Source organism: Schistocerca piceifrons, chromosome 2 (assembly GCF_021461385.2).
Source record: "Schistocerca piceifrons isolate TAMUIC-IGC-003096 chromosome 2, iqSchPice1.1, whole genome shotgun sequence".
Lineage (NCBI taxonomy): Eukaryota > Metazoa > Arthropoda > Insecta > Orthoptera > Acrididae > Schistocerca > Schistocerca piceifrons.
This window is the reverse complement of record NC_060139.1, coordinates 775,725,170-775,742,618: the sequence shown is the minus strand read 5'-3', so window position 1 is coordinate 775,742,618 and position 17,449 is coordinate 775,725,170. Positions and strand designations below refer to the sequence as shown.

General features: G+C 44.0%; 1 protein-coding gene across 1 annotated transcript in view; it reads left to right on the top strand.

The window, feature by feature from the left end:
• Positions 1 to 17,449, top strand: part of LOC124776784 (large neutral amino acids transporter small subunit 1) — a 348,969-nt gene that overhangs the window by 287,005 nt on the left and 44,515 nt on the right. The gene's annotated exons all lie outside the window — the stretch shown is intronic.

The window sequence follows — 17,449 nt, the reverse complement described above, 5'->3', positions numbered from 1 at the left end:
CGCTAGGACCTTGCCTAGTAAGGCGGTGCAGGTCTTGTTGTGTCGTTGTCATCATCATCATCATCATTATTCATCCCCATTACGGTCGGAAGAAGGCAATGGCAAACCACCTCCGCTAGGACCTTGCCTAGTAAGGCGGTGCAGGTCTTGTTGTGTCGTTGTCATCATCATCATCATTATTCATCCCCATTACGGTCGGAAGAAGGCAATGGCAAACCACCTCCGCTAGGACCTTGCCTAGTAAGGCGGTGCAGGTCTTGTTGTGTCGTTGTCATCATCATCATCATTATTCATCCCCATTAGGGTCGGAAGAAGGCAATGGCAAACCACCTCCGCTAGGACCTCTCCCGCATCGTCCCCTACGCTCCTCGGAGTATGGGACCTCATCATCATCACATAATAATTGAAACTTATTCTGAATGTTTATTGCGGATGACAAATACGCATGTTCATTTAGATTTAAAATTACTATGAGATTTCACTTCCACTCAACGAAATTATTATTTACAAATTTTGGATACAAAATATCTGGAAAATCTCGTACTCTCACAACACGCCGACCACCCTACACGCCGCTTCAGAGTGCTACCAATGTCCAGAAACTGCCTATATCACGCTTTTATCCTCGTAGCGCCTGGAGTCACTATCTTGTAAACAGAACGAAAGTGCCTTTGCATCACAACAATGAATTAAAACCCTGCGTACGAAAGTACAGTTTGTGCTGTCTCCCGAAACGACGCCATTTTCTATTGGGTGGGCAACAGTGAAAGAACGAAAATGCAGCAAGCGTTGACAAAAATTAGGCAGCAACTTTAGGGCCTTCTGCACCCAACAGACAAGTCAGACCTGAAACAAAGAAAGATTTACTACTTTTAAACCGCATCAAATAGTGGGGCATTTCGGTATGTACTGCATTGTCGGGCCGGCTTTCGAATTTGGACCTGATTCTGGTTACGGCATCGTGTTTAGCCATACTTAGCCTATGAATATAATAAATAACATTGATGTTAGGATTACCAACGCAGAAAAAAATCTCTCACATTTATATGAAATTCTTCTACTTGTATCTTTATGCTTCGCTACGCACCGCACATACATCGTCCGTCTATAAAGTTCCGAGACTGATTTTATTCATGGCATATCAACTACGGTGGCAGCTGAACTAACGACTGTAAACAACAGATGCGCATTAAGCCAGTCAGTTGTGAGCAGGCAGAGGTAAGTAGGGGGGACGTGCGACCTAGTGTGTCAACGCTATTGTGTCACAAATTGCAATGGAGCAACATCTCTAAATCGAGTGTTCAAGATATTCTCTGGAACGTTTTGAAGAAGAGCAAAGTGTATGCAAAGTTTATCTCGCATACATTGATTCATGAACAAAAATAACAATGCGTGGACGCCTGCCGCCACTTATTGAAATCCAGCATGCGGTCATGTGAAGCACTGAAGCCACCATCTTAACTTCTCTCTCTCTCTCTCTGTCTCTCTCTCTCTCTCTCTCTCTCTCTCTCTCTCTGTGTGTGTGTGTGTGTGTGTGTGTGTGTGTGTGTGTGTGTTTTTAATCAGTCCACTCTCGAAACTTTTTGGACTCATGGGGTAGTGTGCTAAAATCTTTTCCTCCTTTCCTTTCACATTTGCGGACGCTGTGCGGGAAAGAATGAATTTCGATACCACCAGCCGGATTCCGAATTTTCTCTAAATTTAATGCCGTGGTCATTGCAGGGCACGTATGTAGGAGAAAGTAATGTGGTTTTCGTTTCATTGTGAAACGTAAGAACTCTGAATTTTGAAAGTAAATCTCGCTGATACGCACAGCGTCTTTCTTGTAGAGCATTCACTAGATTTTGATCAGGACTTCTGTGACACTCGCATTGACAGAACAAGCCAATGATGAATCGTGCGTCTGTTCTTTGGTTCCTTTTTTCCCTCTTCCGATAGTAAAATCAGTTAAGAGTTCCAGATCGCTGAAAGTATTCAAGAAAAGTATTCAAGCGATAAATATGATTACCGAAACACTCCATATAGGAGCCTGTAAATGAAAAATGTACGAAAAAAAAGATGAAAGAATAACTAGAAGAATACCGATCGCTAATACATTAAACGTTGCGTTTTGTACATTCTCGTTCATAAAAAGATTCAGAAAATTAAACTGTACCACAATTTTACAGTATTGTCTGTTTTCAATAGGGTCACATCGAGTGACATTGAGTACGGTATTTGGGCCGGGACAAGAGGCGTACTTGGATAGCGTCATGGTTAGTCGACTCTTCTCGTAAATTCAGGAAATCAAGGTCTTGGTGCTGGCACAAATTTTCTGTTCGCGGTTTAAATGCTCATAAGAAGAGATTGGATAGTTCCCCTCCACTGCGAAGGAAGCTGTCCATCTTTCTCCTGTGGATACGGGTGGGTAATGTCACATCGACTGCAACGAGAACAAAAATCTATTAGTTTAGTTTCGTGAAAGTTAAACAGCGTCTTTCATTTATGAAGCTATGCGCAAGTATCGATTTGACATGCAGTCGCTGTGCGGAGATGATTATTGGTCCCCTCCCGTTTTTTACAGCACTGTCGCTGTGATCAATGTTTATCAGTGAATATGAAGACAAAGGCATTGCGAAAGTCTTCTTTCATTCGTAAGTCGCTGTGTTGTTGACTGCTTCTTCTACATCTACATCTACATGATTACTCTGCAATTCACATTTAAGTGCTTGGCAGAGGGTTCATCGAACCACAATCATACTATCTCCCTACAATTCCACTCCCGAACAGAGCGCGGGAAAAAGGAACACCTAAACCTTTCTGTTCGAGCTCTGATTTCTCTTATTTTATTTTGATGATCATTCTTACCTATGTAGGTTGGGCTCAACAAAATATTTTCGCATTCGGAAGAGAAAGTTGGTGACTGAAATTTCGTAAATAGATCTCGCCGCGACGAAAAACGTCTTTGCTTTAATGACTTCCATCCCAACTCGCGTATCACATCTGCCACACTCTCTCTCCTATTACGTGATAATACAAAACGAGCTGCCCTTTTTTGCACCCTTTCGATGTCCTCGGTCAATCCCACCTCGTAAGGATCCCACACCGCGCAGCAATATTCTGAGGACGAACGAGTGTAGTGTAAGCTGTCTCTTTAGTGGACTTGTTGCATCTTCTAAGTGTCCTGCCAATGATACGCAACCTTTGGCTCGCCTTCCCCACAATATTATCTATGTGGTCTTTCCAACTGAAGTTGTTTGTAATTTTTACACCCAGGTACTTAGTTGAATTGACAGCCTTGAGAATTGTACTATTTATCGAGTAATCGAATTCCAACGGATTTCTTTTGGAACTCATGTGGATCACCTCACACTTATCGTTCTTTGTCAGCTTAAAGTTATAATGTGTAGTGGATTGAAAAGATCAGCCTCCCTCTTCTCCTCCTCCTCCTCCCCCTACTGAGCTAGGTGGGGCAGTTCTAAGACTCTGGACTCGCATTCGGAAGGACGATGGTTCAAATCCTCGTTCGGCCACCCAGATTTAGGTTTTACATTATTTCCCTAAATCGCTTAAGAGGAATGTAGGACGATTTCTTCAAAAGAAAACGACCATTTTCCTTCCCTATCATACCCAGTCTGCGCGTTGATGGAACGTTAAACGCTAATCCCCATTTTCTTCTCCTCTGCCCCCTCTCCTCATCTCCTTTCTGTAAGTCAGATATACACTCCTGGAAATTGAAATAAGAACACCGTGAATTCATTGTCCCAGGAAGGGGAAACTTTATTGACACATTCCTGGGGTCATATACATCACATGATCACACTGACAGAACCACAGGCACATAGACACAGGCAACAGAGCATGCACAATGTCGGCACTAGTACAGTGTATATCCACCTTTCGCAGCAATGCAGGCTGCTATTCTCCCATGGAGACGATCGTAGAGATGCTGGATGTAGTCCTGTGGAACGGCTTGCCATGCCATTTCCACCTGGCGCCTCAGTTGGACCAGCGTACGTGCTGGACGTGCAGACCGCGTGAGACGACGCTTCATCCAGTCCCAAACATGCTCAATGGGGGACAGATCCGGAGATCTTGCTGGCCAGGGTAGTTGACTTACACCTTCTAGAGCACGTTGGGTGGCACGGGATACATGCGGACGTGCATTGTCCTGTTGGAACAGCAAGTTCCCTTGCCGGTCTAGGAATGGTAGAACGATGGGTTCGATGACGGTTTGGATGTACCGTGCACTATTCAGTGTCCCCTCGACGATCACCAGTGGTGTACGGCCAGTGTAGGAGATCGCTCCCCACACCATGATGCCGGGTGTTGGCCCTGTGTGCCTCGGTCGTATGCAGTCCTGATTGTGGCGCTCACCTGCACGGCACCAAACACGCATACGACCATCATTGGCACCAAGGCAGAAGCGACTCTCATCGCTGAAGACGACACGTCTCCATTCGTCCCTCCATTCACGCCTGTCGCGACACCACTGGAGGCGGGCTGCACGATGTTGGGGCGTGAGCGGAAGACGGCCTAACGGTGTGCGGGACCGTAGCCCAGCTTCATGGAGACGGTTGCGAATGGTCCTCGCCGATACCCCAGGAGCAACAGTGTCCCTAATTTGCTGGGAAGTGGCGGTGCGGTCCCCTACGGCACTGCGTAGGATCCTACGGTCTTGGCGTGCATCCGTGCGTCGCTGCGGTCCGGTCCCATGTCGACGGGCACGTGCACCTTCCGCCGACCACTGGCGACAACATCGATGTACTGTGGAGACCTCACGCCCCACGTGTTGAGCAATTCGGCGGTACGTCCACCCGGCCTCCCGCATGCCCACTATACGCCCTCGCTCAAAGTCCGTCAGCTGCACATACGGTTCACGTCCACGCTGTCGCGGCATGCTACCAGTGTTAAAGACTGCGATGGAGTTCCGTATGCCACGGCAAACTGGCTGACACTGACGGCGGCGGTGCACACATGCTGCGCAGCTAGCGCCATTCGACGGCCAACACCGCGGTTCCTGGTGTGTCTTCCTGGTGTGTCCGCTGTGCCGTGCGTGTGATCATTGCTTGTACAGCCCTCTCGCAGTGTCCGGAGCAAGTATGGTGGGTCTGACACACCGGTGTCAATGTGTTCTTTTTTCCATTTCCAGGAGTGTAAGTAATGAGTATTTCCTCTTCTACCAGAATTCCAGTCGACTACCTTCGGGCAAGACCGCAAGAGTGCGTTAGCCGTCTCAGCGTTAATTACGGCGTTAAACCACTCGCCGTGATTCTTTTACAATATTCATCGTTTTCTGAACGACACATCATCCCAGGAAGCAACTTCGTACTATCTTGTCGGAAGAGTGAGCGATGTGCCGCCGGCCGTTGTGGCCGAGCGGTTCTATGCGCTTCAGAACCCTGCCTCGGGCATGGACGTGTGTGATGAAGTGCTCTACCAACTGATCTAGTCCCGCAAATTTCGCAGGAGATCTTCTGTGGAGTTTGGAAAGTAGGCGATGAGGTACTGGCGAAAGTAAAATTGTGAGGGCGGTCAGTCGTGCTTGGGTAGCTCAGCTCAGTTGGTAGAGCACTTCTCCGTAAAAGGCAGAGGTTCCCAATTGGAATCTTGGTCCAAATGCGACAGCTACTCCTAGAGAACAGCATTCTGCAACTAACGCAAGTTTTTTTTTTTTTTTACCAAAACAGGCATTATATTCTTGAAACCAGTAATTGTCGTGACATTCATAAATAATGAACTGATTTCATGAAGCTGTAACCTATTAAGAAAACGTAGTAGACAGTACCCAGCGGGTAACATGTATCATACTGATACTATTTCGTGATCTACTACTCTTCAGGGTGACACATACTACAAGTTATCTCTCCAGACGACCACTACTGCAGTTCTTTCCACAACTGTTACGTGCCAACACAACGTCGTTTAACTCTTATTGTTGTGAAAGCCAGATGCTTTCTGCGTTCTCGAATTTTCGAAAACCATCTCTATTGTCGAGGTAGAGCTTGATTTTCGAAGGCAGCATAAAGCGAACACGCCTGCTCCCAAGAGCATTCGACAGTTTCAGGGAGGAGGTGTTCGTGTCGGGGAATATGTGCTAGACTACCGCTACTTTCCAAGAAAAGTGATGGGAGCACCCTGTAGGCGTCCTGTGCCTGCTGTGTTCTGAGAAGATGACTATTTACGAAACTACATAGACTTCTTCAGGCACTACACCGTAATAATAACGAAACGAAGCGGATAGTATTTTGTGAAGCAATGTCGGACGGCCGCGAATTTCCAAGAAAAGCGTTGGGAGGAACCGGGAGGCTTTCAGTGAAACCCATAGAAGTCTAATCGTCAAGCCAGGCGTACCCTTTGGAACCTCCGGTACACTGTTTGGTGTGTTTTCAGAAGGTGCCTGTTCATGAAACCATACAGACTTTTTCACGCTCTAAACCGCTCTAACGAAGGGAAGCGTATGTAATTTGTTGAAGCAGTGCTACGGATGGATGAAGATAAAACGTTCATAACATTGGTCTGAAATCCAGAGAGCTGAGTAACATAAAACGTACATGAAACAGGTGCGCACTTGCTAGAGCGCTTCAAGTGAAAGCGTTCCGTGCTGTGGCCAATTCGAAGCTTTTTATTTTATTTTTTTATTTTTCATTCAACCGTTTTTTCGGCCGGTTTGATGCGAACTCCGTAGTTTCCAATATTTTTATCTATTTGTAACTGCTACCCGCAACACACTGATTCCGGTCTTTGTGTGATCCTATTATTTTATACCCCCTAATGTTCCTTTCAGTGGAAAGTTCACTTTCGTGGTTTTCGTTGAGGCTGACAAAATAGATATTCTTGACAGCAGACTTAAAGTTTCCGACAAATGCTTCATCGAGGTGAGAAACTGTCTTAAACAGGTAAGATAACGTAGGCTGCTCGCGGTTGATGTTGTATACAGAGAAGTTGCAACCCAACTCTAGAAAATTGTAGCGAAATGCAAGAAGTTCTGCAATGTACTGATTTTTGGTGCAGGGACTGATAACATAAACAGGTGTAACATACTGCGCATAAATAGTCGGAAATCTCCTTTATTAAAGGAGTACACGACTTCCGAACAATCACTGGAAGCAGGTTCAGCCATTAAATATGGGAGAGTATGCGTCCGAAAGCGTAAAGCTGAACGACCACATAAAACTAATCATAGAAAAGGTAGATTCTAGACTAATTCATTGAAAAAATCCTCAGGGACTGTAGTCCACACACGAAGGAGGCCTTCCCGTAGACTATTCGCGACTGGAACAGGAAAAAACGGGTGGGAAGTGTCAGCGGTTCATAACGTACCCTCCGCCACACACCATAAAGTGACTTGAGGAGTTTAGACCTTTTTTTGTCATCAGTCTTCTGACTGGTTTGATGCGGCCCCCCACGAATTCCTCTCCTGTGCCAACCTCTTCATCTCAGAGTATCACTTGCAACCTACGTCTTCTATTATTTGCTGGATGTATTCCAACTCTGTCTTCCTCTACAGTTTTTGCCTTCTACAGCTTCCTCTAATACCATGGAAGTCATTCCGTCATGTTTTAACAGATGTCTTATCATCCTGTCCCTTCTCCTTGTCAGCGTCTTCCATATAATCTTCTCCTCTCCGATTCTGCACAGAACCTCCTCATTCCTTTCCTTATCAGTCCATCTAATTTTCAACATTCGTCTGTAGCACCACATATGAAATGCTTCGATTCTCTTCTCTTCCGGTTTTCCCACAGTCCATATTTCACTATTATACAATGCTGTACTCCAGACTTACATTCTCAGAAATTTCTTCTTTTGCCATTGCTAGTCTGCTTTTGATGTCTTCCTTGCCCCGTCCGTCACTGGTTATTTTACTGCCTAGGTAGCATAACTCATTAACTTCATCTACTTCGTGAACATCGATACTGACAAGTTTCTCACTGTTCTCATTTCTACTACTTCTCATTACCTTCGATTTACTCTCAATCCATACTCTGTACTCATTAGACTGTTCATTCCATTCAGCAGATCATGTAATTCTTCTTGACTTTCACTCAGGATAGCAATGTCATCAGCGAATCGTATCATTGATATCTTTTCACCTTGAATTTTAATTCCATCCTCAACCTTTCTTTCATTTCCATCATTGCTTCCTCGATGTACAGATTGAACACTAGGGGCAAAAGACTACATCCTTGTCTTACACTCTTTTTAATACGAGCACTTGTTTCTTGGTCGTCCAGTCTTATTATTCCCTCTTGGCTGTTGTACGTATTGTATATCACCTGTCTCTCCCTATAGCTTACGCCTATTTTTATCAGAATTTCGAAGATCTTGCACCATTTTACATTGTCGAACGCTTTTTCGAGGTCGACAAATCCTATGAACATGTCTTGATTTTTCTTCAGTCTTGCTTCCATTATTAACCGCAACGTCAGAATTGCCTTTCCTAAAGCCAAACTGATCGTCATCTGCCACATCTTCAATTTTCTTTTCCATTCTTCTGTAAATTACTCTTGTCAGCAACTTGGGTGCATGAGTTATTAAGCTGATTGTGCGATAATTCTCGCACTTGTCAGCTCTTGCCGTCCTCGGAATTGTGTGAATGATGTTTTTCCGAAAGTCAGATGCTATGTCGCCAGACTCGTACATTCTACACACCAACGTGAATAGTCGATTCGTTGCCACTTCCCCCAACGATTTTAGAAATTCTGATGGAATGTTATCTATCCCTTCTGCCTTATTTGATCCTTAAAAGCTCTCTTAAAGTCTGATTCTTAAACTGGATCCCCTATCTCTTCGAAATCGACTCCTGTTTGTTCTTCTATCACATCAGACAAATCTTCCCCCTCTTAGAGGCCTTTAATCTACTCTTTCCACCTATCTACTCTCTCCTCTGCATTTAACAGTGGAATTCCCGTTACACACTAATGTTACCACCCTTGCTTTTATTTTCACCGAAGGTCATTTAGACTTTCCTATATGCTGAGTCAGTCGTTTTGACAATCATTTCATTTTCAATTTCTTCACATTTTTGATGCAGCTATTTCTTCTTAGCTTCCCTGCACTTCCTATTTATTTCATTCCTCAGCGACTTGTATTTCTGTACTCCTGAATTTCCCTGAAAATTTTTGTACTTCCTTCTTTCATCGATCAACTGAAGTATTTCTTATGTTACCCATGGTTTCTTCGCAGTTACCTTCCTTGTATCTATGTGTTTCTTTCCAACTTCTGTGATAGCCCATTTTAGGGATGTCCCTTCCTCTTCAACTGAACTGTCTACTGAGCTATTCCTTATTGCTGTATCTATAGCCTTGGAGAACTCCAAACGAATGTCTTCATTCCTTAGTATTTTTTAGTACTTCCGATACCTTCCATCTAAAACATGTAACAACAAATACGGCAAGAAAAGCAATAATGAGAATCTCTTCTGATGCAATAGGCAACGACAGTATCGGTTTAACCATGATTAAGAATGTTGCCGATATCTTAGTACCTGTCTTAACTGACATATTTAATTTTTCCCTCGTGAACGGAATATATCCTACTGCATGGAAAAGAAGCCTAATCCGACCCATCCCTAAGATCGAAAACCCGCAACTGCCTAGTGATTACCGACCAATTAGCATACTTCCTGCTGTTTCCAAAGCACTTGAATATATTGTTCATGACCAAATCACTGAACACTTGCATGAATTCAGCCTATATGACAAATTTCAATCCGGTTTCCGTAAACATCACAGCACAAACACTGCTCTAATTAAAGTAACTGATGACCTGAAATATGCCATCGACAATCGAAAGGCAACAATATTGACGCTACTGGACTTCAGCAAAGCTTTTGACACTGTTAACTTTGACATATTGCTCAGAAAAATGCAACAGCTTAATTTCTCTGATAGTGCAATGAGATGGTTTGAAAGCTACTTAACAGACAGACAGCAATGTGTTGTCTGCGTAAATGAAAAATCTTCCTGGAAACATGTTTCCTCGGGAGTGCCACAAGGATCAGTCTTAGGACCACTTTTGTTTTCTTTATATGTCAACGATATTTCGTCGGTTCTGTCCTCCTGTAAATATAATTTCTATGCCGACGACCTCCAGCTCTACCTAAGCGTCAGACCTGAAGATGTAAACACTGCAATCGCTCAGATGAATGATGATCTGTCTTCAGTAGTGAGATGGGCGAAAAACCTGGGGCTTAAACTAAATGCAAAAAAGACGCAAGTAATCTTAATAGCCCATCAGAAATTAATAAGTTCAGATTTCCGCGAACGGCTACCTCCTATTCTGCTCGACGGTACTCCAATACCATATCAGAAAACAGTGAAGAACTTGGGTGTAACTTTGGATGAGCATCTCAACTGGGCGGAGAATACAGTCGCAGTGTGCCGAAAGACGTCTGCTTGTCTCTATGCTCTCAAAAAGTTTCGGAACATATTTCCACAGGACTTGAAACGCCAGCTCGTGCAAGCACTCGTTCTACCGAACCTCCACTATTGTGATGTGATTCAACAAGGCATGAGTAGTGAAAACAAAAGACGGCTAGAGCTAACCATGAATGCCTGTGTGCGTTACACCTGCAACATTCGCCGATATGATCATGTTAGTGCTTCATACTCCGAGCTAGGGTGGCTGCGGCCGGACAAATTGCGTGACTACCACACTCTATGCCTACTCCACCAACTCCTCGTCGCGCAAGCACCCCAGTACCTTGCTTCAGAGATTAAAAACCTGTCATGTCATCATAATCGAAACACGAGGTCACTCTTATTTGGTATCCTAACTGTGCCCACTCAAAAAACAAAAACTTTTGCAAACTCCTTCTCAGTTGCCGCTGTCCGCCTCTGGAACAAACTGCCCCTTACCTTGCGCAAAATTCGATCTCCTGCTGCTTTTAAGAAGAAGTTGAAGCATTTCCTACTATCATCCTCACAAAGTTCTCCACAAAATTAATGTACAAGGACAATCCCCTCATCTGTCAAATAGCAAAGCTAGCGTCTCCTATCTTTCTCCTGAGATGCCTTCCTCTTCATCTTTCTCTATTAGCCACGCAATCTTCTTTTCCTTTATATTTCCTTAATTATGTTTCATCATGTCTCTATTCTTCTCCTCCCTTCACCATGAGTCTCCCTCATACTCCCTGCTGCCGGCACTCCTATCTAAAATCTGTCTCTTTAATAATGTCTAATTATAACAGTACTTGTGACCTAAGAATATAAACTCTATGTGTATTTTTCCAGGTGTACCTTTCAAATTGTTTATTTCACTTTTTGTACTAGATGTAGTTTAACATGCCTACTAAAACATATGAATGAAAAATAAGTAGAATGCCTGGTTAGATGTAAGAGAGGGCCTGATGGCCCCAATCTTGCCAGGTTAAATAAATCAATAAATAAATAAAATAAAAATAAATATTCCTTTGCGTATTATTCTTCCCGACTAATCTCTTGAACATCAGCCTACTCTTAATCATTACTAAACTGTGATCTCAGTCTATATCTGCTTCTGGGTACACCTTACAATCCAGTGTCTGATTGCGGAACCTCTACCTGAACATGATGTAATCTAACTGAAATCTTCCCTTATCACCCGGCCTTTTCCAAGTATGTCTCCTCCTCTTGTGATTCTTGAACAGAGCATTAGCTGTCACTAACTGAAATTTATTACAGAACTCAATTAATCTTTCTCCTCTCTCATTCACTGCCCCAAGCCCATATTCCCCTGTAACCTTTTCTTCTAGTCCTTCCCCTACAACTGCGTTCCAGTCCCCGATGACTATTCATCTCCTTTTACATACTGTATTACCTTTTCAATATCCTCATATATTTTCTCTATCTCTTCATCTTCAGCTTGCGACGTCGGCATATATACCTGTACTATCGTTATAAATTTTCGTTTGCTGTCAATTCTGATCAGAACAACCCTATTACTAAACTGTTCGAGTAACACACACTCTGGGCTGCCTTCCTATTCATAATGAATCCCATTCCTGTTATAACATTTTCTGCTGCTCTTGCTATTACCCTATACTCGTCCGACCAGAAATCCTTGTCTTCTTTCAATTTCACGTCACCGACCGTTACTATATCTAGATTGAGCGTTTGCATTTCCCTTTTCAGATTTTCTAGTTTCCCTACCACGTTCAAGCTTCTGACATTCCACGCCCCGACTCGTAGAAGGCTATTATTTCTATTCAGTCTTTTTCTCGTGGTCACCCCCCCCCCCCCCCCCCCCCGACAGTCATGTCACAGATATCCGAGTGGGCTTCCGGAATATTTTGCCAAAGGAGAGATCATCATGACACTTCTTTGATTACAGACCACTTGTCCTGTGGATACACGTTATGTATCTTTAATGCACTGGTTTCCATTGCCTTCTGCATAGTCATGCCGTTGATCTTCGTTGATTGTTCCGCCTTCAGGGGCAGTTTCCTACCCCTGCGACAAGAGAGTGCCCTGAACATCTGTCCGCTGTTCCGCCCTCTTTGAGAAGGCCGTTGGCAGAATGAGGGTGACTTCTTATGCTAGAAGTCTTTGGCCGCCAATGCTGATTATTAATCAAAGTTTAAGCAGCGGCGGGATTCGAACCCGGGACCGAAGACATTTTGATAATGAATCAAAGACGCTACTGCAAGACCACGGGTGTACGTCAGCTTTGACGTAGATATAGATAAATCGAGGAGACAAGTTTGTCCTGACAAGGTAAAGATCAGTTATCGACATCAAAGGCTACCATGATGAATAGAAACTTGGGATGGGCAGAGGAAACAAGGCAGCTTTGCGAGAGACGGAATGCACAGGTTTTGGGCTACAAAGAGAGCTTCCAGTAATGTGTAGCTGCTACGTAACTGTGGTTTGCTTGCAACTGCGTTTTATTTTTCCTAGTGCACAAGAGCTCCGTGAAAGGATGCAGTCTTTTAAAAGAGTTGTATTCACTGCTAGCAGACGTGCAAACCATCTCGCGTAAAACAACACAGTACCTTTGTATTGGGATGCCTCTTTTTAGTCTACGACCTTCCTTTGGTGTGGAAGTCTGTAACAACGTTTTGTTTTAATGACTCCCTATCGAGGGAGCACTGTACTTTTAATACCTCGGAAGACGCTTGGCGACTTGTAAGTAGTCATAAAAAAGTTCCGGTTCCGACCTGTTAAGAACCTGCGTAATTCCGACTTCTAAATCATTTTCTTGAAAGAAAAACACCTCATAACATCATATATTTTCCTTTCCCTGAGGGCCGGGAAGGGGACCGCGCTTGTCCCCGATTATGGGCGTCCTTGATCCCTATCTCCACACGAGTACATCTCGGAGACATTGTACAGTGCAGAGTGGCCACCTGGCGTCGGAGTCGGCTTCCTTAAAGGGGGACGCGTGATCGGAATCTCTGGTGGCAGCTCGCCCTCAGTTCGTGGAAGAGGACCCCTGCCGGCGCTCCGTTGTTTGCTCTTCGGCTCAAGGCTCCCTTCCCGAATAAGAAAGTGGGCGCATACGGACCGTCTTCCTCCGGCGGGAACTTGATGCAAGGATGTTCGTGACTTGTCATAGTAAAACACCGCTAATGAAAAAATATCGATTAATGTGAAACGCTATCCGTCAATGTTACTGTTACCTTCATTTATCTACGACTACTTCCCCCGAAGGAAGGAACAAAATATAAAACTAACGATTATTATTTGTATTTTTCCGCTACGAGTCACACTTTAATTTTATGTTTAATCCAACATATTGCATCGCGTTTCAAGCATATTTTGCTCACTATAAGGCGTTAACGCATACATATAAATGTTACTTATAGATAAAATGTTTTAATTTAAATTAACATCGACCACTGTTTCGTACACTGACCTGATGCTGGCTGTTATGGTAATTGGAGGGAGCAGATAGGCAGTGTGTGGCCAGAAATCGATGTCCAGTGGGGTCTTCTGCTAGCTTGGAGCCGTACCTCGTTGTTTGTTGTGACTAACACCGTAGCCTGTGTGGGCTGCGAATAGTTTTGCATCAGTTGTTAATGGTGCGATAATCGTATGATACACTTTTAATATGTCAGTTGTTCACTTATTATTTTGGCATCCAAAAGCTTCATACGCATCGTTGGTACACTGTCGGGGCTGTTGTGTAATATTACAGTACTGCACTGCTTTTTCCAAACTGACATGGACTTACTTCGCTCTACAACACGTTTTTCTATAGACGTAAATAGTATAAAATTGATACAAGAGGGCGGCTTTGCATTGTGTGCAGATGAATATTGACTATTGTTTCTTTACAACGATATTCACGATACTGACTATTTGGTTATCATTTGTTTCACTCAGGCACCACTTTTTGAACCTACTGCATAAGAACTGGTTCAACGCTACAGAAAAATTTGAGATTTTGAATTCAGTTATCTCATTAAGAATATCGCATCTTGTTTATATTGCTCAGATTTCCATTTCTTTCATAATATCCAGTCTGTTACTCTTTTCCAATTTTGTGCAACATTTCGAGATTGTCTTCGATTTTCAAAGGTTTGCATTTTTGGGTAGGTATCGAAGGTGATGAGCCTTAACCAGACTGTAAATTATAGGTAGGAAGTAGTTAAAATATGAATACACAGTTGCAAACGGTGAATCTTTTCTCAAAATTAAACAATGTTACTACTGGATTTGACAGTTTATAACAGCACAAGACTGTGGTTCAACCGATTAACAATACGACACAAAGAAGTACGAGCTGTTACCGACAATCATTTTGTCAAAATGCCTTTTTAGTTGTAAAGCTACTTTCTCAAGTACGCCGGCGACCTGCCTGTGTACAGCATAAACATCTAAAAGTTTCATGTCTTTCATTTCAGCCATAGTTCAAGATACGGATATGAAATTAATCCATTGTAATACTTTTCGTAATACGGTCTCGCAAGCAATACTTACAGAAGTGGACAAAATTAAGCTATATTTGCCAAGCTGGGCACAGAATATAGTGCACTCACCTAAAAATACTAAACTTAACCCAACTAAACTAACCTGCAACACCAGATTTAACGAAGAATTTGTGTACACATGGTATAATCCCAGACTATGTTCACATCACGAAAAAATATCATTCAAAAACAGCCAAAATAACTAGAAGAAAATTTGAGAAGACATGAAATAAATTTGAGGAGGTCTAGTTATATACAGAACTGAAGCTACAGCACAGAAAGAAATAACTACTTAATATTTACCTTACTACCTACATACTGAGTTAACCGACATGCAGCACCCATTAGAAATGGATTACGTTGACGGACATGCTACAGTCTTCTCTACAAAATTTAGACCTGGTATAGTTGAGGAACATACAAAAAAAACTTGAATCCCTTCAAAAGAAGTACTACTGTGCCCATAATAATGTGACTACTAGGAAACAGTTAAAAACGAAACCAACATTACTTTTACAAACATAGAACAAACCTTAATGAAACGAAGGCCTAACGCACGACATCAGAGAAGGTTTAATCATCATAACTTAAAAACTGAGTAGTTAACACTGAGAAAGCTGCAGTTATGGTCAGCCTGGTCCATACTGAACAGATTGTCTGTTAACGAAATTATACAAAAGGTATAACAACGCTGCAATACAATCATAGATGAAAACAAAGTTTTCAAAAAGTTGAAACATATACTCAGTGAACATGATGCTGTTGTTAAGGTTGATAAACGAAGCTCCACTGCTGTCCTTTACAAAAAAGATTACTTTGCTAGACCTCTTAACTTTTCATCAGAAAACAACATCGTTGAACTCAACCATGATCCAGCCTCTTAAATTCAAGAAAAAAAGTAAAGAAAATTCTTAACCAATGTAAAATTTCTCCTATCTGATGAGTAGGGAAAAATAAACTTTCTAAAAAAATTGTTTATCACAGGAGATGTGTTGATGGCACTCTGCTTCTATATGATGACACAAAAAATTAATTTGATGAAAATCCTGCATTATTCAGTTCATTCCACATTAGAGTAAATTTCACAACAGCATGTGAAACAAAACCGACCATAAATTTACACTCCTGGAAATGGAAAAAAGAACACATTGACACCGGTGTGTCAGACCCACCATACTTGCTCCGGACACTGCGAGAGGGCTGTACAAGCAATGATCACACGCACGGCACAGCGGACACACCAGGAACCGCGGTGTTGGCCGTCGAATGGCGCTAGCTGCGCAGCATTTGTGCACCGCCGCCGTCAGTGTCAGCCAGTTTGCCGTGGCATACGGAGCTCCATCGCAGTCTTTAACACTGGTAGCATGCCGCGACAGCGTGGACGTGAACCGTATGTGCAGTTGACGGACTTTGAGCGAGGGCGTATAGTGGGCATGCGGGAGGCCGGGTGGACGTACCGCCGAATTGCTCAACACGTGGGGCGTGAGGTCTCCACAGTACATCGATGTTGTCGCCAGTGGTCGGCGGAAGGTGCATGTGCCCGTCGACCTGGGACCGGACCGCAGCGACGCACGGATGCACGCCAAGACCGTAGGATCCTACGCAGTGCCGTAGGGGACCGCACCGCCACTTCCCAGCAAATTAGGGACACTGTTGCTCCTGGGGTATCGGCGAGGACCATTCGCAACCGTCTCCATGAAGCTGGGCTACGGTCCCGCACACCGTTAGGCCGTCTTCCGCTCACGCCCCAACATCGTGCAGCCCGCCTCCAGTGGTGTCGCGACAGGCGTGAATGGAGGGACGAATGGAGACGTGTCGTCTTCAGCGATGAGAGTCGCTTCTGCCTTGGTGCGAATGATGGTCGTATGCGTGTTTGGCGCCGTGCAGGTGAGCGCCACAATCAGGACTGCATACGACCGAGGCACACAGGGCCAACACCCGGCATCATGGTGTGGGGAGCGATCTCCTACACTGGCCGTACACCACTGGTGATCGTCGAGGGGACACTGAATAGTGCACGGTACATCCAAACCGTCATCGAACCCATCGTTCTACCATTCGTAGACCGGGAAGGGAACTTGCTGTTCCAACAGGACAATGCACGTCCGCATGTATCCCGTGCCACCCAACGTGCTCTAGAAGGTGTAAGTCAACTACCCTGGCCAGCAAGATCTCCGGATCTGTCCCCCATTGAGCATGTTTGGGACTGGATGAAGCGTCGTCTCACGCGGTCTGCACGTCCAGCACGAACGCTGGTCCAACTGTGGCGCCAGGTGGAAATGGCATGGCAAGCCGTTCCATAGGACTACATCCAGCATCTCTACGATCGTCTCCATGGGAGAATAGCAGCCTGCATTGCTGCGAAAGGTGGATATACACTGTACTAGTGCCGACATTGTGCATGCTCTGTTGCCTGTGTCTATGTGCCTGTGGTTCTGTCAGTGTGATCATGTGATGTATCTGACCCCAGGAATGTGTCAATAAAGTTTCCCCTTCCTGGGACAATGAATTCACGGTGTTCTTATTTCAATTTCCAGGAGTGTATTAGACCTTTCAATAGTTGACGAACAACAGGAA